The sequence below is a fragment of the Eptatretus burgeri genome, chromosome 12 (assembly GCF_056783735.1).
Source record: "Eptatretus burgeri isolate ZD-2024b chromosome 12, Ebu_testis_v1, whole genome shotgun sequence".
NCBI classification, from domain to species: Eukaryota; Metazoa; Chordata; class Myxini; order Myxiniformes; family Myxinidae; genus Eptatretus; species Eptatretus burgeri.
In genome coordinates, this window is record NC_140972.1 from 21,094,372 (window position 1) to 21,120,530 (window position 26,159).

The 26,159-nt window shown below is 46.4% G+C and overlaps 1 long non-coding RNA gene across 1 annotated transcript in view; it reads left to right on the forward strand.

Moving 5' to 3' along the window:
• The first annotated feature begins 786 nt into the window (after positions 1-786).
• LOC147015225 (uncharacterized) overlaps positions 787-26,159 on the forward strand; it is a 29,587-nt gene continuing 4,214 nt past the window's right edge. The window contains exon 1 of the long non-coding RNA XR_015050245.1: positions 787-901. This is a non-coding gene — a long non-coding RNA (uncharacterized LOC147015225). The remainder of the gene's footprint in view (positions 902-26,159) is intronic.

Below are 26,159 nucleotides of genomic sequence, written 5' to 3' on the forward strand. Positions count from 1 at the left end.
CTCCCGCAATGAAGCTGAGTCTTTGGGCCTCTCACTCAATCACCGCAGGTTGGTCGGTGGTCTTTCTGTCTTCTACCGACTCCTCTCCAGCCTTGCCCCCCTGCTCTCTCTGCGATTTGTCCCAACCACATTTCCACAGGGAGCTCAAGGTCCGCCAACAACCCCCTTCTGGTAAAACTACCAAAATCACGAATCACTGCTCATCTTCACTCTTTCATTCCTCTTTTTCCCGCCTTTGGAATAAACTTCCTCACTCTATTCTTTCCCATTCTTCCCTCCAGGCTTTCAAAACAGCTGTTCACCACCACCTCTTATCTTCCCCCATCCAAATCCTCGATCTTTTCTACCCCCGATAATCCACCCAAGCCCACTTCCTTCAATTCTCCTGCTTTCCTTCCTGAAAGTCCCTGTAATGTCCATCTTCTCCTCGCCATGTTCCCCGTCCCATCCCCATCCCTCTCCCTTCCACAGTTCACCTGTGTCTGTTCCCCAATGTTTTGTCCCTTCCACTCCCACCCCTCTTGTCTCATGCCTCCTTGCTGTGAGTTGTGTGTTAGCTCTCATACGAGCCTCGACCAAGGTATACAAAAAAAACAAAAAAAAAAAAAATTCAACATTGAGAATCCGTGCTTCCCAAGCCATGGTCTCCCACCGGCCATCCGTCCATCGCTTTTTTTTTTTTTTTTTTGATAGCGACGTCGCTTTTTTTTTTTTTTTTTGATCGCGACGTCGCTTTTTTTTTTTTTTTTTTGATCGCGACGTCGCTTTTTTTTTTTTTTTTTTGATCGCGACGTCGCTTTTTGATCCTTCGATGTCGGCTCTTCCTATCATTGCGAAGCAGAATTCGCCAAGTGTTGGATTGTTCACCCACTAACAGTGAACGTGACCTGGACATTTTGAGGTATGTTGGGACGCTTTCGGACTTTGTATCGTCATTTTATGAGTCTTTAAAGAAATCGCGGCTTCATGGCCCAGAGCGCCACGCCTCGGAAAGTGTTAGGCCGCAACGGCTCGGGGCCCCTTTAGTGACCAAAATAGTTTATTTCACCTTTCTAACTTCTATCGCCGGATGCCTGATATTATTACCTGCACGATGATGTGTGTTTAATTTTTGTGACTTTGCACCGTAGAGTTATAAGCCAATAAAAGATTTCGCGGTCTGGTATGCTGATTGAGATGGTGGAGCTTGTGCGGGATAACGCGGTTTTACTCTACCGGCTCGCACGAACGAACGGAAAGATATTTTGTAATTCTGTTTTCATATTTTGCAGTTGATAACAGTGGCCTAAATCCCAACGTTGAAAACCGGGTGAATATCGAAGGAAAGTGGGTATTTTGGCGACTAAATTAGCTTTGAATACTTGGGAAACATAAAATAAAATGCGCTGATTCACTCGTTTTTGCGGCGGTTAATGTAAATAATTTTTTCATCGGACTTGGACTTAGGGGAGGTATAGACCAACAAAACAAGAGGTATCATTCGGTCGTCGGATTTATGAGGATTATATTCTAGATTTTAAAAGGTAGCTGTTGAAAAATATGCAAAATTCACCAAAGCGGTTCGGACAAACGAATGGAAAATTATTTTTGAATTCTGTTCTCGGTTTATACAGTATCTATAGGGTAGTAATGAGATTACCTCAAATCCGATTAAAAAAGGCTTAGGCTTTGTCGCTTAGCCGCGGCTTGCAATTTTTACTATGAAAAATAACGTTCTAGAAGGAATTTCTCTTCCGCCATCATCCGAATAATTTTCCGTTTGCACGAGGACAAAGACGAAGGATAGACCGACATAATAAGGATAAAGGATAGACCGAATAAAAATGCAGTTACGCAAAAATAACCCTTATAATTCACATGTCAAAATTTATTCAATTGAGATGTAATTCCCTTCTCGTTTCATAGAGGATATGGATATCAGAAAGTTTTTCGCGACAGCATCAAGTAGCACATCCCCGACCACTCTCCTGGAGCAATCAAGTTCCCAGAAAGAGGTGGACGATTCAAAGGAGAAGATAGCAGAAAAGGGTGCATGTGCGAGTACTCGGCCTAATTTCCCAGATCAGCCTTTTCAACCTCATGATGTCAGTTGTATCCCAGTCCAAATACTGCCAAACCGAAAGTTGAAGTTTCAACAACAGTGGTTCAAAGATTTTCCATGGCATCATTTTGATCAGAGCATCGGCGGTGTACTCTGTCACATCTGTACGGACGCTTCTCATGAAAAACTTACTGAACTTGCCCCCTGTGCAGAAGACGCATTTGTCTCAAAGGGCTTTCGGAACTGGAAAAAGGCTACAGAAAAATTCAGACAACATGAACGATCAAACACACACAGGCTTGCCTCTGAAAATCTGAAATGTCGCAGAAGTCAACCTGGTGTCCATGTGCAGCTGAGCAGCAAACTGCTAGAAGAGCAAAGATCTGCACGGTCAGCATTTCTGAAGATTATCACCTCACTGCAATATTTAGCCTGACAAGGTTTTGCAATTCGTGGGAAGTATGCCTCTGAAGGGAATTTCAAAATGCTCTTACAGTTGCGGGCCGAGGATGATGTAAACCTCAAGACGTGGCTGTCAAGGAAGACGACGTTCACGAGTGGAGAAATTCAGAACGAAATTCTATAGTTGATTAGTCATGCCATCCTCAGAAATATCTGCAGTAACGTGAATGAAATGTCCACTCAGTTCAGACTCATAACTGATGGAACGCAAGATATTCAGGGTAATGAGCAGGAGTCGGTGTGTGTGCGCTATGTGACGGATTCCTTTGATGTTCAAGAAGATCTCATCGGCCTCTACCAAGTATCGTCAACAACAGGAGTATGACTTTGTAAGATGCTTCAGGATGTCCCAATTCGGTGTCAACTCCCTATTGCAATGGTTCTCAACCTGGGGATCGCGGGAAGGTTGTCAAAACAAATAAACAAATATATAATAAAGAAATTCATAAATATTTCTTGAAAATGATTTTTCATTTAAATCTCCCATACCAATGTTGTAATGTAGTCATTATGAAACAGATTTGAGCAGCAAGTGAAATTGGTGTGAGTGAGCAGCACAGTGGCGGGTGTTGAAAGTCAATGTTAGCACTAGCTAACTACTGCAAGGTGGCTTGTCAAAAAACGTCTGCCAGCTCAAGATGTGGACCAAGACGACACATGTGAAGGTGGGCCAACTGTTACGAGTTCAACTGAAAAACGTAAGGCGCCGGCGGCAGATTTGGCCTCCAACAAGCGTCAGAAATATCAGACTGACTTTCTGCAGTACGAATTCACATGCCTCGCCAAAAATGAAGTGGAATATCCACAGAGTGTTCTGTGTTCAGAAGTGCTTGCTCACGAAAGCTTGAAACCAGTGAAATTGAAGAGACATTTACAAACCAAACACCCATCCTACATTGACAAACCATTCGATTTTTTTTTGTCGTAAGGAGGGAGAACTGGAGCCAAAAGACGACTGAATGTGAGCACTCTACAATCCCTGTCAAAGCCCTGTTGGCTTCATATGAAGTGGAATACCTGGTTGCTCAATCCAAAAAGCCCCATACTATTGCAGAGAGCCTGATCCACCCACCAGCGATTGCAATGACCACAGCTATGCATTGTGAAAAAAATAGCTTGTACACTTGAGACTATTCCATTGTCTGACACAATGGCGAGGCGCATTGGTGAAATGGCCAACGACATTAAAGAGCAGCTCATTGAACGAGTGAAGAAAAGTGGAAGATTTTTCCTCCAAATTGACGAAACAACGGATGTTTCCAGTGATGCACAGTTACTTGTTTTTGCAAGATACAGCTACGAGGGGAAAATGTACGAGGATTTTTTTTTTTTTTTTTGTATACCTTGGTCGAGGCTCGTATGAGAGCAAACACACAACTCACATCAAGGAGGCATGAGACAAGAGGGGCGGGAGTGGAAGGGACAAAACAGTGGGGAACAGACACATTAGGTGAACTGTGGAAGGGAGAGGGATGGGGATGGGATGGGGAACATGGCGAAGAGAAGATGGACATTTCAGGGACTTTCAGGAAGGAAAGCAGGAGAAATGAAGGAAGTGGGCTTGGGTGGATTATCGGGGGTAGAAAAGATCGAGGATTTGGATGGGGGAAGATAAGAGGTGGTGGTGAACAGCTGTTTTGAAAGCCTGGGGGGAAGAATGGGAAAGAATAGAGTGAGGAAGTTTATTCCAAAGGCGGGAAAAAAGAGGAATGAAAGAGTGAAGATGAGCAGTGATTCGTGATTTTGGTAGTTTTACCAGAAGGGGGTTGTTGGCGGACCTTGAGCGCCCTGTGGAAATGTGGTGGGGTCAAATCGCAGAGAGAGCAGGGGGGGCAAGGCTGGAGAGGAGTCGGTAGAAGACAGAAAGACCACCGACCAACCTGCGGTGATTGAGTGAGAGGCCCAAAGACTCAGCTTCATTGCGGGAGATGCCGATGATCTTAAATGCCCTGGTTTCGACAGCGTGAAGCCGAGAAAGGTGGGAGGCAGGAGCACCAGCCCAGAGGGGAGAGCAGTACTCCATCAGGCTACGGACAAAAGCTTTGTAAGTGCTCAGGAGCTCAAGAGGGCCGAGGAAGGACTTAGCACGACGGAGGATTCCCAGTCGGCGACTGGCTTTTGAGGCGAGGTTGGAAATGTGACTTTCCCATTAAAGGTCATGGCAGATAGTGAGACCTGGAAGCTTGAAAGAAAAGACTTCTTCCAGAGGATTGTTGAGAAAGTGGATGGGGGGGTTTTGTAAACGGTCCTTTCGAAGAGACATAGTGAGAGTGTGAGCACATACCAATGTGCTCCAGACACTGGATTTTTTAATGCGCTCTGTGACGTCACTGCAGTGTGTTTCAAGTGTGAGTCAGGAGGGGGGTCGTGAACCCCAACTTAAATTTTTTGGGGTATCGCGGCTCCAAAAGGTTGAGAACCACTGCCCTATTGAACACCCTAGAGCACAGACTTACAATGGGGCAAGCAACATGTCCGGAAAGTACAAGGGCTGTCAAGAACAGCTACAAAAACTCCAACCGCTGGCCAATTATGTTCACTGTGGAGCTCATGTCACCCAACTCATTACATCCAAAACCCTACAAACTGCACCGTTCATAAGAGATGCCCTTGATTATGTCCAGGTACTCAACAACATCTACAACAACTCTGGAAAATTCAAGCATCTGTACTTGAATATCCATGCTGACGATGCTGACACTCCTTGCCCGACACGCCTAAGGCCAATTTGCCCGACGCGTTGGTTAACTCATTCTCCTGCCATGAAATTGATATTGGCTAACTATGAAGCGGTACTGGATGCCCTTCAACAAGCAAGTGATGACTTTGGTACGAACACGGCATCACGAGCCAACGGTATTCGAAGCTGTCTTTCATCAGGAAAGTGTGTTCTCGGTCTGTTTGCATCATTGCCCGTTCTCCAATCCCTTGAATACCTCAATAAGGCACTACAGGTTTCACAAGATTCCGTCTCTGGTATGCTTACTGCTGCAAAGGTTACTGCACAGAATCTCCATTCTCTCCGTACCGACCAGACGTTTAAGGAGGTTTTCGAAGCAGCACAACAGAAGCTCCAGCAGTGCCAACGAGATCCAGTGACCCTCCCTCATAAGCGCAAGCTTCCGAAGAGACTTGATGGAGGCACGCAGGAATACACTGCCAATTCTGCAGAGAAGGTATACAGAGTTGAATTTTTTAAAGTCATCGACAGCGCATCTGAGAAGTTGAACGAGTACTTCACATCAACTGACCTCATGGCGTATAGGGACTTGGGTGAAATGCTCCTGTCTGGGTCATTCAAACCACCAATAGTCCGCAAATATCCCAAACTGTCGGATTCCCTAGAGCAAGAACTTGGCTTCTTTCTTAACCAGTTCAGTGGTTCATCTGTTGAGGATTACCGTAAGATATTTGTAGACATGGTGCCAGAAGTCCGTCGAATGTTCCCACAGGTAGAACGTTTGCTTAAGCTTCTACTGGTTTCCCCAGCAAGTTCATGTGAAGCTGAACGGACATTCAGCGCACTCAGACGTATGAAGACTTGGTTACGTTCCACAATGATCCAGCAACGCCTCAACCATCTCATGATCCGTCATGTTCGCCGAGATCGTCTGACTGCACTTGACCCCAAGACATTGCTACAAAGTTTTTAACTGGATCGGCAGACAAGAGGGTTCATATTCTTGGCAAGTTTTAAGGTAAGTTGACCGTACTCACGTAATATCAATTTGTATGTCAGTCGAGTTTTCAGTTTATGTTTAGTGAATCAGTTGAAGGGTCGTGAGAAGGAGGCTTGATAAACAATTGTGTATATATATATATATATATACATATATATATATATATATATATATATATATATATATATATTATAAAATGTATTTCTTTGATGACACTTGAAACGTTGAAATGTGTATGATTAATGTTGAATTAATTTCGCTCTGTCTGCTTACATTTGATAAATAGATGGTCAGATTAATTTAAGGGATTTGTGTGATCAGAAGGCAGCATGTCAACGAGCTTATAAAATCAAGAATTTGTCAGGGTAGACTTGCTGTGTCCACGCCGGCACAAAGTGGGCTTCGTGGTCTGGACATGCAATGTCCCCCCCCCACTTTTCAAAAGCAATCGACGCCCATGGTTGGTGTTAATTCGTTTCAGGGAGGCTTCGAACCTTCACTGAGTGACATCAGGTCCGGAAGGGGCGGAGCTTGTGAGACGCACATCAAGGGCCAGCTTCTTCTTCTCTTCTTCTTTAAATTGGCAGCTTGGGTGCCAGGTAGCTATCATTTTGTTGGGGTGTGGCTGTGCCGCTGATGCTGTGCTCCGACACCATTACACCAGCACTTATTTTGCCAACCTCAGAAGGATGACAGGCTGAATCAACTCCATCTGGTGTTAATTTAGCAGCTAACAGGGCTCAAACTCAGGAGCCGAAGATCCCAAGCCAGCTGACCAAACCACAAAGCCAACACCAGGCTGGCATTGGCCGGCAACGAAGAGGCTTGCTCTGATTATTGCCTGTTTGGGAGGAGTGTGGCTTTGTTTACAATAAACCTTGGTGATGAACCCGTAGGAGTAATACTGAGTTCTGGAGACATTACAGTTTCCAAGCACGATGTACATTCGTTTTGTTCAGGAACCACACAGCACTATGGGGTCATACCAAACACCGCCCGGAGACTTCTTTTTTTTTTACCAGTCAGAACTGGTGTTGAGTTCAATTCTGCTGTTTCAATTTGAATTCTGCAGAAATTATATGAAGTAATGAACACCACCTGGAGAAGTCTGGTAATTAAATAAAATGAAGTTACCACCCAGATATGCCCAGAGGAATCCGGATATTAAATAAAGTACCGGTACATTCAAAGTACACTTCCCCCATGCCAAATAAATAAATAATTAACAAATCCTCCAGTGCGCGGCATGGTGGGGGCACCTTCAGTGCCCGGCGATGCCACCCTGCAGCACATAGAGACAGAATTGGAAGAGAGCGGTGTACAATAATTAATTAATTAATTAATTGCATTATTAAAATAATAATATTATTAGGTGCCTGAGATATTGCCCGGAAGGTAAATTTAAAAAAATAAGTAATAAATCGATAATAATTAAGTAATAAATCAATTAATTGATGAATCAATAAATAAGAATAAGCTTTTTTGCCAAAGCACATCTTCACTTTTGTCCCCAAATTTCAACTTCCTAACTCAAAGGATGGCGGAGATATCACCCGGACAAACAAGAAAAACAAAAACAAGAGGTGCCAGTCACAACAAATCCCGCCCATTTAAGGCATAAAGTTATTTTGGGGATCAAATTTAAATTTGATACATCCTTAACCAGAATGTTGATTATGAGGAATATTTTAGTCTTAGTTTGAAGTCCCAGATACCATTTTGAAACCATTTTTGACGAAGTTATGACCGTAAAATGATTTTGACCTTTCAAGGCCACATAAGGTCAAAGGTCATGGTGTCAAATGAAAGCCAATAAAGGACTTGATATATGTCTTCCATAGTAAACACGCATATTCCTAACCTTTTTTGATATATAATGGAAAATTTGTAATTTTGACCGATGACCATGACCCCCAAAACTTCTGACCCTACCGATCTTCACAAATATGCATTTTTCACTATAGGAATGGGTAGGATTATAAGTGACAAATAGAATAAGGTTCACTATAAGCTTAGTTTGAAGTAAATCAGATCGTTTTTGATGAAGTTATGAGCGAAAAAGGATTTTGATCTTTTCATGACCTTGACCTTGAGCTTTGATCCAATTGGACCCAAAAGTTAATGGGGTCGTCCAAGGTTCATTGCCCACCAGTGGATTAAATTTGATAGTGTTTGCTAAAGCCGTTTTGCCGTAAAGTTACTAACAAACAAACAAGCCGGTAGGCGGACATGGGTAGTCGAATTTAGTCGTTTTTCAGCCATTACTAGCCAACAAAGGCATCCATAGCAACGGTTCTTTCTCACACATAACTAGGACATACCATGAACCTACCATACCAGTTTCATGTATGTCTGACTCATAGTCTCTGGGATAAAACGAACTTCGTTTTTTTTTGTTTTTTTCGACCAGGGTTCATTCAAAGTCTGTCTTCTTTGACAGTTTTCATGGGAGCAGGCTGAATTTTTTTGTCAAGGAGGTTGAATGTGTTGCCCACAAACGATCATTGTTTGATTTTTGAATTTCGATATTTTTATTTTTTTAAATTTTTTTTTGAAAATTTCAAAGCCCCGTTGCTAGGCAACCGAGGGGTCCATAGCAACGGTTCTCAAACTCGCACAACTAGGTCATGGTATGAACCTACCACCAGAGTTTCATCAAAATCGGCCTAAGATTAACGGAGTACTGGCCTGGACAGACAAACAGACAGAAAGACAAGCGGTAGGCGACATGGCTGCTCGCTCTCGATGGAAAGCTGGCCGACGCGACGAGCCGATATTCATGTACATGCTATCAATTAATTTAGCACAATAAATATTATTATCACAGCCCTCTTAGTTTGCGCCCAGAACCCCGCCTTGTGAAATTTCAGGCATGTTTCCAAAGAGACTCTAACAAATGGCAGCCCTGGTAATTCCATTTATCTATTCGCTTAAGATTTTATTTTTTTATATGATGCTGTAAGACATTGTTATTGGGCACAAAAAAACAGGTCCCTCGGAGGTCCAGTTTCGGAGGTATTAATTTTTTTGTACAGTGCACAATAAGTGTACGATGTACGATAAAGTATATTAGCTGTTGCTAAGCAACGGAGGTGTGCATAGCAACCATTCATTTTTGTGTACATGCTAGCCACATTGTACACATTTCACCCAAGATGCATCAAAATCAGACTCTTTCTCTTAGATATATTCGCAAGTAACCGTTTCTGAAATGAAATTAACGACATGTACTCGCCCAAAACCTATCTCCTCCTACAAATATTTTTCTGTTAGGGCTGCAAATTGGCATGACGGGAGCGAGATAGATTGCGTACAGAACTCTAAGCCTCTTTTCGATTTATTTTTTTGGGGATTTTTTTCCGATTTTTTTGGACCACTTTAAAGGGCTTTAAAGTGGTCCACTTTTAAAAGGGACCACTTTAAAGGGCTATGCCGTTGCTATGCCATTGCTAGGGCCCGGCGTCCCATATTCGAAAGCACACAATTCCCAGAAATATTGGTCCTACCTACCAAATTTCATTGGAATCGGTTGAGTGGTTTAGTCCCGAGGCTTGACCAAAGTTTCGCGGACAGACAGACAAATGGAAATGTGCAGAATAAGGGTGCTCTAAGAGCAGCCAAAAACTGAGAACTCCCTTCCTTCGGCGCTCGGTGATGACGTCATGCATCCTCTGGATGTGGAATTGGGAAGGAGCGGTGAACAATTCAATAAAGTTTCCAACTTCTCCAGGTGGTGTTGGTAACTTTATTTTATTTATTTAATTTATGGATTTCTCCAGGTGGTGTTGGTAACTTTGTTAAATTTATTTAATTTCCGGATTTCTCCAGGTGGTGTTGGTAACTTTATTTAATTAATTTAATTTATTTAATTCCCGGATTTCTCCAGGCAGTGTCGTAACTTTATTTAATTCATATAATTTCTGTATTTGCCCGGGCAGTGTTCGTTAATTTCCGTGGAGTTGAATTTAAACAGAAGAATTGAGCTTAACAACAGTTCCGACGCTAAAAAAACAAAAAGTCAGTGGATGTCTCCTGGTGGTGGTTGGTACGACTGGCACGATGCGCCAACATATTTGTCAAAATGTAGAATGTAAAAACGTTTCTTGTGCTCTCAGGACAGGACGTCATGAATGCTGATTCATTTAGACTTTATCCCTTGGCCGACGAAGTCACCGGAGCCATGATATTTTTGGGTTGTCCGTCTGGCTTTTCAGCCATCCATGATAGGTTTTCATGACTGTGATAACTTAAGAACGGCTGAAGGGATCGAAGTCAAACTTGGTTCAAGTTTGTATAATGATGATAAGATAAACTGATTAGATTATGGGGTCAATAGGTTAAAGGTCAGCGGTCCGATTAGCCAAACATTCTGTTACTGCACTAACTTGTGAACTATTGATGGGATTTTGACCAAACTTGGTGTGAGTGGAAATTGTTTCGGTTTTGGAAATAAACCCCTGGCAATAAAATAAAGCTCGGACCTCCTCTTGTTAATCTATCCATCCAGTAATCTATCCAGTATCCTGATCCCTATCCTTCTTCATCTCCACATTTCATGCTTCCCAAAGTAAAGCTTCACCCTTTGACCTCTCCTAATGTAACATCACCTCCTCATCCTTTCATCCCCTTCGTCGTTCAACTCCAATCTCGCATAGAAAACCTTCATTCGTCAACATCAAGTCATTATTATAAAGAGGTCCGAACTACAATAACCCTGCACACCTGCACGAATCACAGTTGAGGTGGAACACAATTGATGGACAGAAGGGGTTTCATTATTTATTTATTTTCACCACCTAAAAACGTTTCATTTCAAACAATATTTTCAAACAACGTCCCTCCATCCACAAACACTTTCAATTTCTTCTCTGAAACTGCACTTCACCACAACCTTCATCACCCGTGATGTGCCAAAGTTTGTCCACGACGTGAAAAACAATCCATACGGATTTACTTTCTTCTCCATTATATATTTTGTGGGTCATCCACGCCCACCAGTGGTTCCCTGGTTTTCTTATCAAGCCAGTACCAGATGTACACCCAGGGGTATTGCCCCTATTTTTGTTTTTTTACATACCAAGAGGAGGTGACTCGTGCTTTCTGTTTCGACCTTGCAGAATGTGCACCTGTCCGATTGACGCAGTCCTGCCATTTTAAAAAGTTATTGGGATAGTGTCCCTGGTCTTGAACATTTCTTCCACTTTCACCGGAGGGCAGTAGAGGTTTATTGGGTAGTCGATCGAGTCGAAAAAAAAAAATCTCAAAATTTTTTTTTTTGAGATTTTTGTTTCTACCCTTATTGTTGGGGTTTTTGTGTGTGTGTGTGTGTGTGTGTGTGTGTGTGTGTGTGTGTGTGTGTGTGTGTGTGTGTGTGTGTGTGTGTGTGTGTGTGTGCGCGCGCGCGCGCGTCTGCAATGTGAGGCTCCACAGCACAAACCGATTTCGATGAAACTTGGCGAGCAGGTGCCATATGGGCTGGGAGTGTGCGCGTTTGAGTTTCGTTGCTCAGCAACCACCCGTTGCCTAGCAACGGGACTTTGAAATTTTTGAAAAATCATAAAAAATTTATTTTTCGAAAATCAAAAATCGGCTTCCAGGCTTTTATGCACACTATAATCAACCTCTTTGTCAAAAATTTCCAGCCGGATCCTATGAAAACTGTAAAGAAAAGATAGACTGAATGAACCCTGGTCAAAAACAATAAAAAAAACAAATTCGTTATATCTCAGAGACTATGAGTCAGATATACATGAAACTGGTATGGTAGGTTCATGGTATGTCCTAGTTATGTGTGAGAAAGAACCGTTGCTATGGACCCCTCCGTTGCCTAGCAATGGCCAAAAAACCTCTAAATGTGGGGGTATATTAACGAAAAAACAATCTGCAGCATTAACCCTTGAAGCTTGAATCATGAATTTTCTTGTGCTTAATCCTCAGGTCATTCCCCATCAAACGGGCCCATAGCGTCAAGTTCTATTGGGTAGTCGACTACCCATGTCCGCCTACTGGCTTGTTCTCTGTCTATCCATCCCACCTGTGTTTTTTTAGACTTTTATCCCATACTCTTCAACATATTCAACTGAAACTTGGGACATGACTTTATAATGACAAGGATTACAGAACATGTTCGAGTTTCGGGTTGTTTCGTCAATTTTTCACAGTTATGCCCTTTTTATACATAAAATATCACATATTGAACTTGGGTCAGTGTTCAGCTGCCCTGTCTCGAGCCCACCGCTTTACACCGATTGGCTGAACAGCTGACCTGACTCCACCCCAAAAAAATCATGTGCTGCCTCAATTGGGAGAAACGGGAATTCAACGTAAAGTGATGATGTGGATCATAACACGTGGTACATGTTTACCATCTGGACAATGGCGGTCGGTGCAGAAGAACCATCGTTTGGTGATTCAAATTGACAAATGCAGGACTGTGCACCGCCATGAACACCTCTTCTACTGGGCCCGTTGTGTCTCCTCTACGTCTCCCTCCCCCAACCTGCTCTCCGTCTCTCCAACCCTCTCCCCACCTCCCCCCTCTCCCTCCTTTCCCTCCTCTCCCTTCCTCTTCTACCCCCCTCAGTAGCCCCACCTCTCCTCCCCACCCTCTCCCCTCTCCTCCTCTCCTCCCCCTCCTCTGCCCCCCTCTCCTTTCCCCCCTTACCCTTCTCTCCTCTCCCCTTCCCCCTTTCCCACCTCTCCTCTTCTCCCCCTTACCCATCCTCTCCTCCACTCTCCTCTCCCATGAATAATAATAATGTCCATTGCATGAAGCAGCACAGATTGGCAGGCTTCAAGCCTTCGGCCTGGTGTTAGACCATGGCCCAGCGCCATTATATATGCAATGGCCCGCGGTGGGGCAGGGTTCCGGCCGTACTATGTCCCGTGTTCCAGTGGTTCTTCTCGTTTGTTGTGTTGTTGTCACATTAAATACTCTGCATCGTATCATCACCGTGGTAGTGTGATTCATTTCGTCATGCAAACGTTAAAACGTTACCTTCTCAATGGCGTGGTGGCAGCATTGTGGGATCGTTTTCACGCCTCTCATCAAAGGAAATTGGTGAGCTTACGTGGCACGTTGACTTGATATCGACCTCGACTTAGGCCTCATTACCACGGTACAGTACAAGCGGGAATAATGGCAGCCACACATCGCGTACCGAAGCAGTGGTGCTTCGGGAAGTTCGAGACGGTCAATTCCTTTCACCATTGGCGCCAGAAACTCACCTACACTTTGACACTCTACCCGAACTTCGCCCTCTTCCTCATTGATGGAGTCACCTGGGAGAAGAGAACCAAGGCAAACCTTCTTCGTGGATTCAGAGACATTACCTGTTGGTGCTTCCCCAGGTCTTACTGCTCAACAAAAGGTAAACTTGCTGGACCGAATGCTCGGACAGATAGCAAATTATTGCCCCGTTACATCACGAAACTCTATTGTCAAAGCATCAACATCACTTTCTTCGTTATGGCAGACTATCTGCCTGCATTATGGTTTCCAAGCCACTATGGTTTCAGACTATCCGCCAGTGCTCACCTCTTCGACTTAGCTGATTCTAAAATGCAGTCAGATGAAAGGCATGAGGACTTGTACCAACGTCTCATGGCTTTCTTTGAGGATAACCTCCTGCTAAAAGATGGGCTCAACCATCACGGCATCCCTCTTGATGAGGATGAGGAGATGTCACCCTCACTGGAGAACATCGTGGTCCTACGCTGGTTGCAACTAGTTCATCCGAGCCTACCCCGTCTGGTGAAACAGAGGTATGGCACCGAACTCAGGTCACGCACACTGGCATCCATCAAGCCTGAGATCTCTCAAGCACTGGATTCGCTGCTCGATGAGGTTCACACATCTGCTGATGCCAAGGCTTTCCGGGCAGCTACTTCCTCCTTCCAGAGGCAGCGGACGGTTTCGCCCATCAAACAAAATTAGACCCCATAACTCCCCCCTCTCACGCACACAGCAGGAATCATGCCCATTATGCAAGCAAGCGGGACAACCAGACAGACATTTTCTCCGCAAATGTTTTCTGCCAGATCAAGACCGCCAATACATATATGGCTAAAGTTCGAAAGATAGTTGCTATCCTGGATGATGATGATGGTGAGGTCATCACAGATACTTGTTTACACCAAGGAGATGAGGGGCCCACTGATGATTCACTGGAATCAGCTGCACTTCATGTGCAGATTCGTCAGTCACCCTACTTAGACACATTCTTTGATCATCATGCTATTCGAGTGACCCATGACAGGGGAGCCACAGGCAACATGATCCTACAGCTTCTACAGCGATGAGACTCTGTGTCTCCATCAAGAAGTCATCCCAATCTGCTCACCAAGCTGACGGTTCATTCCCTTTACTTGTTGGTGAAACAGTTCACTCTGTCCAGAGACCATCATAACCTTATATTTGAGGGCCTGGTCCTGGAGAACCTTGATGTCGAGGTACTTGCAGAGACCCCCTTCATGGAAACCAACGACGTATCTATTCGACCTGCCAAACACCAAGTACTCGTTGGTGATATCTCCACCTTTGCCTTTGGATCACGACCCCATGCTTTCTCTAATCCATGCAAGGTGAGACGAGCCCATGTTCTTTGTGCCTCTCCAAGGTCAACAACAGTCTGGCCAGAGGAGTTTATCGAGATGACCCAACCAGATAACTTTGCAAACCTAATGACATTTGCAGTTGAACCATCCTCTTTCCCATCAGGACTAGGGCATACGAAATCACCTTACACCTGGCCCACACATCTTTTGAATAGTGTTGCTGACAGAATCCGCCTCGCTAACCTCTCACATGAACCACAAGTCTTGCCTCACAATGTGCATTTTGCCAGTGTATGACCTGTCTTCACCCCTGACAACCAAGATTCGCCACCTCCCCAGGGTGACATGACATGACCGCTTTCAAAGCAATCCAAGCGAGAGCACCATCAGATGTTTTCAGAGCCTGTCCGTGTGGACCCAGATCACACTGCCTCTCCACACACGTATTCAGTTCCAAACGCTCCTTCAGGAGTGTGATGACGTCTTTGATCAAACATTCCCAGGCTACAACAGCAAAGTTAGACCCTTCAAGGCCAATATCAACATGGGACCCACACCACCTCCACAACGAAAAGGTCGCCTTCCTCAGTATGCCAGAGATAAACTTGTTGAATTGCAACAAAGATTTGATGATCTTGAAAGCCTTGGAGTTTTCGTTCGACCTGAAGATGTGGAAGTCACTGTGGAGTACCTTAACCCATCATTTCTCGTGAAGAAGCCAAATGGGGATTTCCGGCTTCTGACTGTGTTCGCTGACGTTGGGCGCTACAGTAAGCCCCAACCTTCACTCATGCCGGATGTTGACTCAACTTTGCGCAAGATTGCCCAGTGGAAACACATCATTGCAACAGACCTCACCAACGCCTTTTACCAAATCCCATTGGCACGATCTTCAATGAAGTATTGTGGAGTGGTCACAACCTACAAAGGTGTTCGTGTATACACTCGATGTTCCACGGGAATGCCTGGATCCAAAACCGCCCTTGAGGAATTGACATGCCGTGTCCTCGGCAATCTGAAGTCGCCAAGCTTGAAGATGATTTTTTCTGTGGTGGTAACAATTCTGAAGAACTTCTTCACAACGAGCAACGTGTACTACATGCTCTATCACGATGTGATTGTCTTGGAAGTGTCTTTCATTCCGTGTTGTGTCTTGGAAGGCCTGGTGACTGCCCTCCATCTACGTCGTTGTCATCCAGCATGTCATCAACTAAAATTGGTCACCCACCGATATTTCTATGCTGTTAGTACATCTAAAGTACTTGACATGGATGCTTCCATTGAACGGGTCACTGCTCGCTGTCATAATTGTGCTGCTCTCCAGAGCATCTCGCACACCATCATCCCTCAATCTTCTAGTTACCCTCCAGAGGTGGTTGGCATCTCGTTTGCAGCTGATGTTATCAAGCATAAGCGACGACTCATTTTAGTCATATGAGAGTGTGTCACGTCTTGCACAGCTGCTTACATCATTGCCAACGAATGCCGTAACACCTTAAGGGATGCTCTACTTCAATTGTGCATTGAGTTTCGTCCACTAGATGGTCCCAAAGCTGTCATACGGACGGATTCCGTCCCGGGGTTCTCTGCCCTGGCGGGAGATAAGCTGCTTCAGGAATACCACATTCCTATTGAGCTCGGCAGAGCAAAGAACCCCAACAAGAATCCGGTAGCAGAGAAGGCAGTGCAGGAACTGGAGGACGAACTTATATGCCATGAACCACATGGTGGTCCTATTACACCTTTGACTCTGTCCATCGTCACTGCATGACTCGACTCACATCTTCGTTCCCAAGGTCTTTTCGCGAGAGAGTTATGGAAGCAGAGAGACGAGTTCTCCAATGTACAGATTCCCCTGTCTGACGACAGGATTATTGAGACTCAACATCGGCTCCGCCGGGCCAATCACCCATATAGCCAGATGTCTAAGGCCCCCCTAGGTGTGCAACCAACACTGATCTCAGTTGACATTGGTGATCTGGTCTATATTCATGCCAATCGCAACAAATCTCAGGCCCACCAACGCTACCTGGTTACCTCTGTCGAGAATGACTGTAGCAATATTCGCAAATTCATCGCTTCCCAGCAACTTTGCACAACTTACCGAAACAAGAGATCTGAGTGCTCTAAGGTCCCTTCCTTATACACTGTCCCGACAGTTTGCTGTACTCCCAACCTTCGTTCCACTGGTCATGGCGATCACCCCCCACTATCAGAGTCCATTCCTATCGACCCTAACATACTGGCTGAACTTTGTACACCTTCCACAGTCCCAATGCTGGCGACCATGGAGCCAACTACGCAAACTCCATGGCCTATGCTGGGTCCCCTAAGTCCGTCCCAATCACTGGCTCTGGGACAGTTCTCTGAATTGCCTCCCGATACAGAGATGCCCGTACTTGATGCACCGAATCGTGTTCTCCAGACACCGGCCCAAGCCCCTACTCCCGTGGCACCTGCTTTTACAACATCCAGGCAGCCATCTACGTGTTTCACTAGCCCTGTGCCCGCTCTGAGGCGCTCAACTCGACAGAGAAACCTTCCGAAACATCGAACGGATTTCATACTTCACGAATGATATTAATAATTTAGGGGGCAGAACAATCCCCAGTGGCTGGAGGGTTGTCCACCCCAATGATGGCCCTGTAATGTCATCGTTCATAAAACATCTGTTACACCAACGATGTATTTTCCACAGTTTGTAATTGTTCTCTTATTCCAGTGTCATCGCTCATGTGATCCGTGTTCGAATCCCCAAACGTTATTCCCTGTATACATGTACACTTTGTTGGTTCCCATGCACATATTATCTGGATTGCCTTGGCACTGACATGGGTCTTCCTGATGTTCACGAGGTTGTTTTCTTTGCACACCTGTTTCCCTAAGACTTCATCTTGGTGTGAGGAGGCTAATCACATTTATTCAGCCTGGTATCTTTGTGTATCACTTTTTTGCACAATTAGTTGGTGAATGAATACATTTTATGTAAAAAGGGAGAGAAAAAGATACAGGTCACGCCATTATATCTGTTATGGCCCGCGGCGGGGCGGGGTTCCGGCCGTGACGTGGTCGGGATTCCGGCCGTGACGTGGGCGGGGTTCCGGCCGTGACGTGGGCGGGGTTCCGGCCGTGATGTGGGCGGGGTTCCGGCCGTGACGTGGGTGGGGCTCTGGCCGTGACGTGGGCGGGGTTCCGGCCGTGACGTGGTCGGGGTTCTGGCCGTGACGTGGGTGGGGTTCCGGCCGTGACGTGGGCGGGGTTCCGGCCGTGACGTGGTCGGGGTTCCGGCCGTGACGTGGGTGGGGTTCCGGCCGTGACGTGGTCGGGGTTCTGGCCGTGACGTGGTCGGGGTTCTGGCCGTGACGTGGGCGGGGTTCCGGCCGTGACGTGGGCGGGGTTCCGGTAGCTCTTCTCGTTTGTTGTGCTGTTGTCACATTAAATACTTCGCATCATATCGTCACCGTGGTGGTGTGATTCATTTCATCGTGCAAACGTAAAACCGTTACATTCTCATTGGCCCAGTGCAATTGCAATGACACCAGGTATATCACCACGATGTATTTATTAAATGTACACATCTACCATATACATGTTTTTTCCTCGTGTATGTACATCGGGTTATTTTTAATATGAAAGTCTCGACGAGACGAGAAACCAATGAAACAGTGGATAAGAAAGGTTCTTCTTCTTCATTTTTTTTTCTGGTAACGACTCGAACGTGTGTTGAAGTAAACTAATTTTTATCCCTGGTTTGTTGTCTGAAATGAATGCGAGGGAAGAACCTTCGGAGTGTAGGCTTTATTTCACTTGATTGAAGCCGCTTCTACGGGCACATCAGGGGATACATGTGCAGCAAGGAGTACATATGTAGCAATGTATACATGTGCAGTAGATCACCGCAAAATAAATCAGCAATTAGCACGGAGTCCGGTATACTCTCAATTCTCACCATTCAACGAGCACCAAGTGAGCCGCCGCCGTAAACGACAATGCCCCAGGGACAATCCCACCGACCGGGCAGAATCTCGGCTTCATCTATCCCGTGCGCGAGCCGCGCGACATGTGATCACGCATTACGTCCTTCAATTCATCACATTTTCCCCGTCTTTAAAATGTAACTAGAGGCCCAACTAACACACCATGATTACTTCAGCGCTACAGGAGTATACATTTCAAGCAGCGCGAACTATTTAAACTACAGAAGCATACATTCCAAGCAGTGAGGATTATTTTGAGTTGTAGGAGCATGGTAATGAGCATCGATATATGATATAATGAGCATATAGGAGCATGAGCATCGAGGATGCCGATTAATCCCCTTTACAGATCGAGTCGGCGAGGGGGTTTTATCCGTCGACCTCTCCGGGAGTAAATGGCGGTTTCACTTGAGGGAGGCTTCCGATCCTCTTGGGGAGCCTCGACTCGTGCCGGGGATGACTCCTCGATCGCTCTCGGGTGGAACGCGGCAGCTCCGTCGCCACCGTTCCCGGGTGGAGTTCCTGGGGGGGAAACACCTGGGGAGGGAATGTCAGAGGGAGGAGTGCCAGATGGTGGTGTACCTGCGGGAGGAGTACCTGAGGGAGCCAAATGGCGAACCGACACAGTGGTCTCCCTGCCATCAGGAAGTCTGACATGAGCATACTCTGGATTAGCATCGATGAGTTCGACCTCCTCCACCATGCGTTCATACTTGCTTTGTTGTACCGGGCGTTTCATGAACACTGTTCCGGGATAGATTAGCCAGTTGGGCACCGTTTGGCTGTCAACATAACGTCGTTGGTGAGTAAACATTCGTTCGTGAGGAGTAGCATTGGTGGACGTACAGAGCAAAGAGCATATGGAATTCAGAGCGTCGAGAAGGGTAACCTCCCACCGCTCGGGCCCCAGCCCTCTCGATTTCAGCGCCAGAGTTACGGCTTTCCAAATGATTCCATTATATCGTTCCACCTGCCCATTACCCTGTGGGTTGTAACCCGTCGTTCGACTAGTTGCGATGCCGTGCTCAAATAGGAACTGTTTTAGCCCGGCCGACATGAAACACGGCCCTCTGTCTGAATGTATGTACGAAGGTTTCCCAAACATAGCGAAGAGGTCAGACAGACATTTCACGACAGTGCCCGAGGTCATATCCGAGCACGGAAATGCGAATGGGAACCTTGAATATTCATCAACAACAGTGAATATGTATCTGTTGTCTGTCTCGGTCGGCAGGGGCCCTTTGAAGTCGATATTTAGTCTCTCGAAGGGCGAAGTGGCCTTGATCAACCTGCCAGATGCCGCGCCATAGAATCTGGGTTTTAGTTCAGCACAAACAGGGCATGAAGCATTCATTTGTTTAATATCTTCGATAGAATAGGGAAGGTTTTGTCTGCGCACGGAATGTGCCATTCTGGTTACTCCTGGGTGGCACAGAGACTCATGGAGGTCTTGCAAAGCCCGACTGATTGTCGCCGAACAGTAGACCCGAGAGAAGGTGTCTGCAGCAGGGTTTTCCCTCCCGGGCCGGTAAACAATGTCGTAACTATAACAAGCTAGATCTATCCGCCATCTCATTATTTTCTCATTCTTAATTTTCCCGTTATTTTTCCCATCAAACATGAATGCAACGGATCGCTGGTCCGTGACGAGTGTGAAGTGGTTGCCCAGTAAATAATGTCTCCATTTACGCAGGGCTTCGACAATAGCGTACGCTTCCTTCTCTATTGCTGAGTGTCTCTGCTCGCTTCCAGAGAGAGTTCTCGAGAAGAACGCGACGGGTCGGCCGGACTGATTGAGCATCGCAGCGATCGCGTGATCGGAAGCATCCGTTTCCACCACAAAGGACACCGAGCTGTCGATCGATAATACCATGGAATTACTGATATCATCTTTGAGGCTGTGGAAAGCTTTTACAACAGCGGCATCTGGTGGGAAGTTTTTTGCAATGCACTAGGGGATGTATTTTTTCAGAGTATTGGGGGATCCATCTCGCGTAGTAAGCGAACATTCCGATCACCCGACGCATTGTCTGCAGGTCCTGAGGTGGGGGTAGCTCACGGAGTGAGCGCAATCGTTCAGGATCGGGCTTAATCGTGCCGTCGGCTATTGTGTAGCCGAGAAGATTAATTGACCTTGCCGAGAATATGCATTTCTCGTAGTTGAGGGTCAGATTATATTTTCTAGCAATGCTCAAGAATCTGTCCAGATTCATATCATGTTCCCCCCGGTCTTTACCGCACACCGTGACATTGTCCACGTAAACAAAAGTGTCTTTGAGGTTTTCATCTGAGATGATGTCGTCCATAACTCGTTGGAAGCAAGCTACTCCAATGGTGACACCGAACGGAATCCTCCTGAATTGATAGAGGCGTCTACCTGCCTCGAACGCGGTGTAAGGTTTGTCTTCCTCTCGAATGGGAATTTGACGATAGGCGCTTCGCAAATCGATGGTGCTGAATATTTTATAATTGGCCACGCGTTCGACCACGTGGTAATTGGCCACGTTTGAGAGTAATCGACAACCATTCGTTTCTTATGGTTCTGGCTGGTGGTCACCAACACCTGCGCGCGCCATGGCGAATCGCTCGGTTCTATAATACCTTCTTCCAGTAATCGCTTGGTCTCTGAAGTGATGAAGTTCATATCGGCAGTGGTATATCGTCGTGATTTGATCGCTATCGGTTTACAGTCCGGCGACAAGTTAGCAAACAGCTGGGGGGACGATACCTCTGCGGTGGTCAGAGCATTTAGAATTAGATGAGGTTTGCTTCCTCCAAAGGGTATTTCGACGCTCGTGTGCTGCTTGAGGACATTATGACCCAGAATTACATCTGCGCATAAATCACGAAGCACCAGTACCCTTACATCCCGATGCGTGTACCCTTTTACGTCCAATTCAACATTGCAGTACCCTCGTATGCGGGACTGTAGTGATGTGGAGGCCATGCATACCGTATTGTCTGTCGGGTGCATCTTCCATTTCCTGCCCTTCACTAGCGAGCTGTTGACGAAACTTTCAGAGCTACCGGTATCAATCAAAGCCTCAGCCATATGCCCGTTAATTCGTACGTTGATGATAACTTTGGATAGATTCCCCGGTGAAGCTGCTGTTAGTTTCTTTTGTGAGTAGAGAGCCGCAGAAGTGGGTTTATTTCTTCTAAGAGTAGATTTGCATACCCTGGCATAATGCCCTTTCTTGTCACAATTCATGCATGTGGCATCCCTTGTGGCTGCTGGTTGCATCATTGGTTGGGACGCGGCTATGCTGCTGATGCAGTGTCCCCCTTACCAGTACACTGGTGCTCATTTTGCCGACCTTGGAAGAATGACAGGCTGAGTCAACCTCCTGGTGTATTTTTAATTCAGCGGCCAACAGGGCTTGAACTCAGGACCCTAGGATCCCAAGCCACCACCCTAACCACTGAGCCAACACCAGGCTTACCTCCTTCAAATATAACAGTGCTTAGTTTGATCTCTTCAGTTGGATTTAAAAAGTTGATTTGGAAAAATTGTTTCGACATAATTCGTAATTCATCCAAATGTGATATTATTGGTAGGGGGTGAATACTTTCGCAGGCCACTGTAGATCATTGTGGAGATCAGTAATATGGTCAACAGCTACAAGGGTGAGGAAAAAAAAAAACAACAACATGATTTAAATCCTTGCAATAGCAAACAAAATCCGTCCACACCTTTTTGAGATATCCTGCACACAAACAAACAGACAAACAGACAGACAGTGGTGAAAACATAACCTCCTTCCACCTTCGGTGTTGGAGGTAAAAATGCCATGAGTTTATGAGCATGTTGCTGCCTCTCCACAGGGTTTGTGATTTCTTGATCCTGGAACAACACACTTAAGTCAACATTTATCAATAAACTCATTGCCTTTTTACCTCCACCACCGAAGGAAGAAGGAGGTTATGTTTTCACCCCTGTCTGTCTGTTTGTGTGCAGGATATCTCAAAAAGGTGTGAACAGATTTTGATGAAACTTGGTGGGCAGTTTTGTTGTGTGACAAGGACGAATTGATTAGATTTTGGTGAAGATCCAGATCCAGCCATTAGAATTCTTTCAGTGATTCTTCACCATTGAGTGATGAGGCCAAAAACGATATCAAGCACAATATTTAAAAAGACTCTTGGCCCTGATATGTTCTGTTGGATCAGGAATTGCATGGCAGAGGTATGTGCTCGACTGAGTGCCCTTCGAGTTTTGTTTGTTTTTGTCTGTTCACTTCCCAGATTTTAACCTCACTGGTTCACTTTCACTAATTTGTTCCCATTTTTTTCACTTGTGGAACTGTGTCCCACATCCGTTGAAATGCCCTCTTCCCTTTTAAAGTCCTCTCTTAAATGTGGAAACATAGAGCGATTGCCTGTCAACCTCTGCATCTAATATATTCTAAAATAAATCTTTCAGCAATATTTGCTCTCCCTTTTCATGATCCCTTACGTTTCAAGTCCATTTAACGTTGCATTTATACCTCTGTATTTTATCATGAGTCTGGTGTTGGCTTAGCAGTTAAGGTGGCTGGGTTTGGACCTTAGAGTCCTGAGTTTGAGCCCCTTTTCTGTTGAATTAACAGCAGGTGTGGTTGACTCAGCCTGTTATCTTTCTGAGGTCAGTGAGATGAGTTGCAGCTTACTGGGGAAATAACCATTTGGGGTAACCTGCATCGAAGTGGTGACAACCAGGACTGTACTTGTTGCCAATGAAACTGCCTCGGCAGCCTTATGCGTCTTTATGGCACAAAAGGAATGGTATTATTATTATTATTATTTTATCATGAAGCAAATGTCCTGTAATTTTCACACAAATGGCAACTCTTTGTGTTAGTTATGGTGGTTATATTGTTTTGGTGCCGGGTTCGGTGGCGAAGACGACCGCTAGACGGAGCAGTTGGGTCGCCTCCCACCGAACACCGGAATTGAAAGGTCGTCACCCCAGATAACTCCGGAGTCGACGGGTCGCTTAAAGGACCATGATCGCCAATATTTTGACGGCATGAGGTAGGGTTCACTTGTCCAATTTACCTTTTTTGTAAATTGATTCACTAAGTACATTCCAATTTGTCACTAAGTACATTCCAATTTACAATATTCCAATATTCCAATAAATACATAAATTCCTGTATGCCAGGAAGTACATTCCAATAAGTACATAAATGTCACTAAGTACTCACGCCATCTAACTACCGGGGAAGCCACACCCTCGGCCGGCTTTGTACGAACCGAGTCGCTGTTACCGACTCGGATCCGGCGTAACCGAGCGGAGATTACCAAAGCCGCGCCGGCCCAAATGACAACTTACAGCACAATCGGCCTTCCGAATTCTCAAGCCCAAACCATGCCAGACCAATGAAAGAAAACATGGACAACGAACTGGAACTTTCAACAGGAGTTTATTTACAATAATCGGGAAGGGAGACACAGAGCAGACTTAATCACAAAAATGCAGGCAATGTACAGTGAGCAAAAGCACTTACACAATTTCTACTTATAGGACGGTGCCACCAGACACACACACACACCAAAAGAAAATGGACCCGGATTATCTCTATTTCGACCCTCGCAGCCAAGGGGATAGACAGGCTGGAGGTCAGAGTTTGGTCGGTACCTGGCCGCCTCGTGCGGTTTGGCCCGCGACTGCAGGTTTGAAACTCGGGGTCGTCAGTGAGCCCAGACACGGTATAGCGGGGTACAGGCAGGGGCCAGAGTCGCTCCTCACAGAGGGCCAGGGGAGATTCCCGGCTCAGACTCCGGGTTATTGCTCGACAAAATTAGAGATGGAAGTCGACGGCTGTGGAATAGTCAGAGGACCAGCTCGAGACACGGCAACGACAACCACCAACGACGCACACCAAGAGCAATGGCGACCCCTTCTTCTCCGACAATTCCAACCCAATTCCAGCGAGCACTAAGGGGAGCCCGGCGATTCTTATACCTCCTCTGGGCTGGGTGGGGTGATCGGTCCTCTGAGGTAATCTTTGCCCTGATTGGACAGGGTTTCATGGGTTGATGTGCTGGCCATCCGTGATTGGACAGGGGGGAACCCCCTCCTTTCCTGGGCGGAGTCGGTATTCTGAGGTGAAGAAACCTCCGCCCACATCCGTGGTTGAACGCACGTGGGCAATGGCGTCAATGGTGTGAAGAAGTCAAGGATTGATTTGTTAGCGTTGGGTATTGCAAAAATCGAACTAGAAAGAAACTTCGCAGCACACACATGTAATTCCCTTTAGACATGGGGAGGAATCTAACTATACACATGCTTATTGAAATAACTAAGCTTAGGGACTGCTGTCTGTTTGTGTGCAAATGGCTTCCAGATTCATAACAACATCACCAGTGGGGTTCATTCTGATCCTAACCATTCCAGAAAAAAGAAAAAATTGATTAAAGTAGAGAGGACAGCATTCATTCTGAACCTGAGCAGGACAGTTAGGTGGTGGCTGTTTCATGCATTATTATGGTTCAGGGATGCAGTGAAGTGAGATGAAATAAGTTGACACCTGTAAACAACTGACTAGCCACCAATCTGCCTGCAATTCTTCTTTTCTTTTTATTCAACTTCTGTCTCTCTCTCTCTCTCTCTCTCTCTCTCTCTCTCTCTCTCTCTCTCTCTCTCTCTCTCTCTCTCTCTCTTCTTCTCTCTCTCTCTCTCTCTCCTTCTCCCTCTGTGTCTCTCTCTGTCTCTCTCTGTCTCTGTCTCTGTCTCTGTCTCTGTCTCTGTGTCTGTCTGTCTGTCTGTCCTCTCTCTCCCGCTCTGTCTCTCGCTCTCTCCGTCTCTCGCTCCCTCCGTCTCCAGCTCCCTCCGTCTCCAGCTCCCTCCGTCTCCAGCTCCCTCCGTCTCCAGCTCCCTCCGTCTCCAGCTCCCTCCGTCTCCAGCTCCCTCCGTCTCCAGCTCCCTCCGTCTCCAGCTCCCTCCGTCTCCCGCTCCCTCCGTCTCCCGCTCCCTCCGTCTCCCGCTCCCTCCGTCTCCCGCTCCCTCCGTCTCCCGCTCCCTCCGTCTCCCGCTCCCTCCGTCTCCCGCTCCCTCCGTCTCCCGCTCCCTCCGTCTCCCGCTCCCTCCGTCTCCCGCTCCCTCCGTCTCCCGCTCCCTCCGTCTCCCGCTCCCTCCGTCTCCCGCTCCCTCCGTCTCCCGCTCCCTCCGTCTCCCGCTCCCTCCGTCTCCCGCTCCCTCCGTCTCCCGCTCCCTCCGTCTCCCGCTCCCTCCGTCTCCCGCTCCCTCCGTCTCCGTCTCCCGCTCCCTCCGTCTCCGTCTCCCGCTCCCTCCGTCTCCGTCTCCCGCTCCCTCCGTCTCCGTCTCCCGCTCCCTCCGTCTCCGTCTCCCGCTCCCTCCGTCTCCGTCTCCCGCTCCCTCCGTCTCCGTCTCCCGCTCCCTCCGTCTCCGTCTCCCGCTCCCTCCGTCTCCGTCTCCCGCTCCCTCCGTCTCCGTCTCCC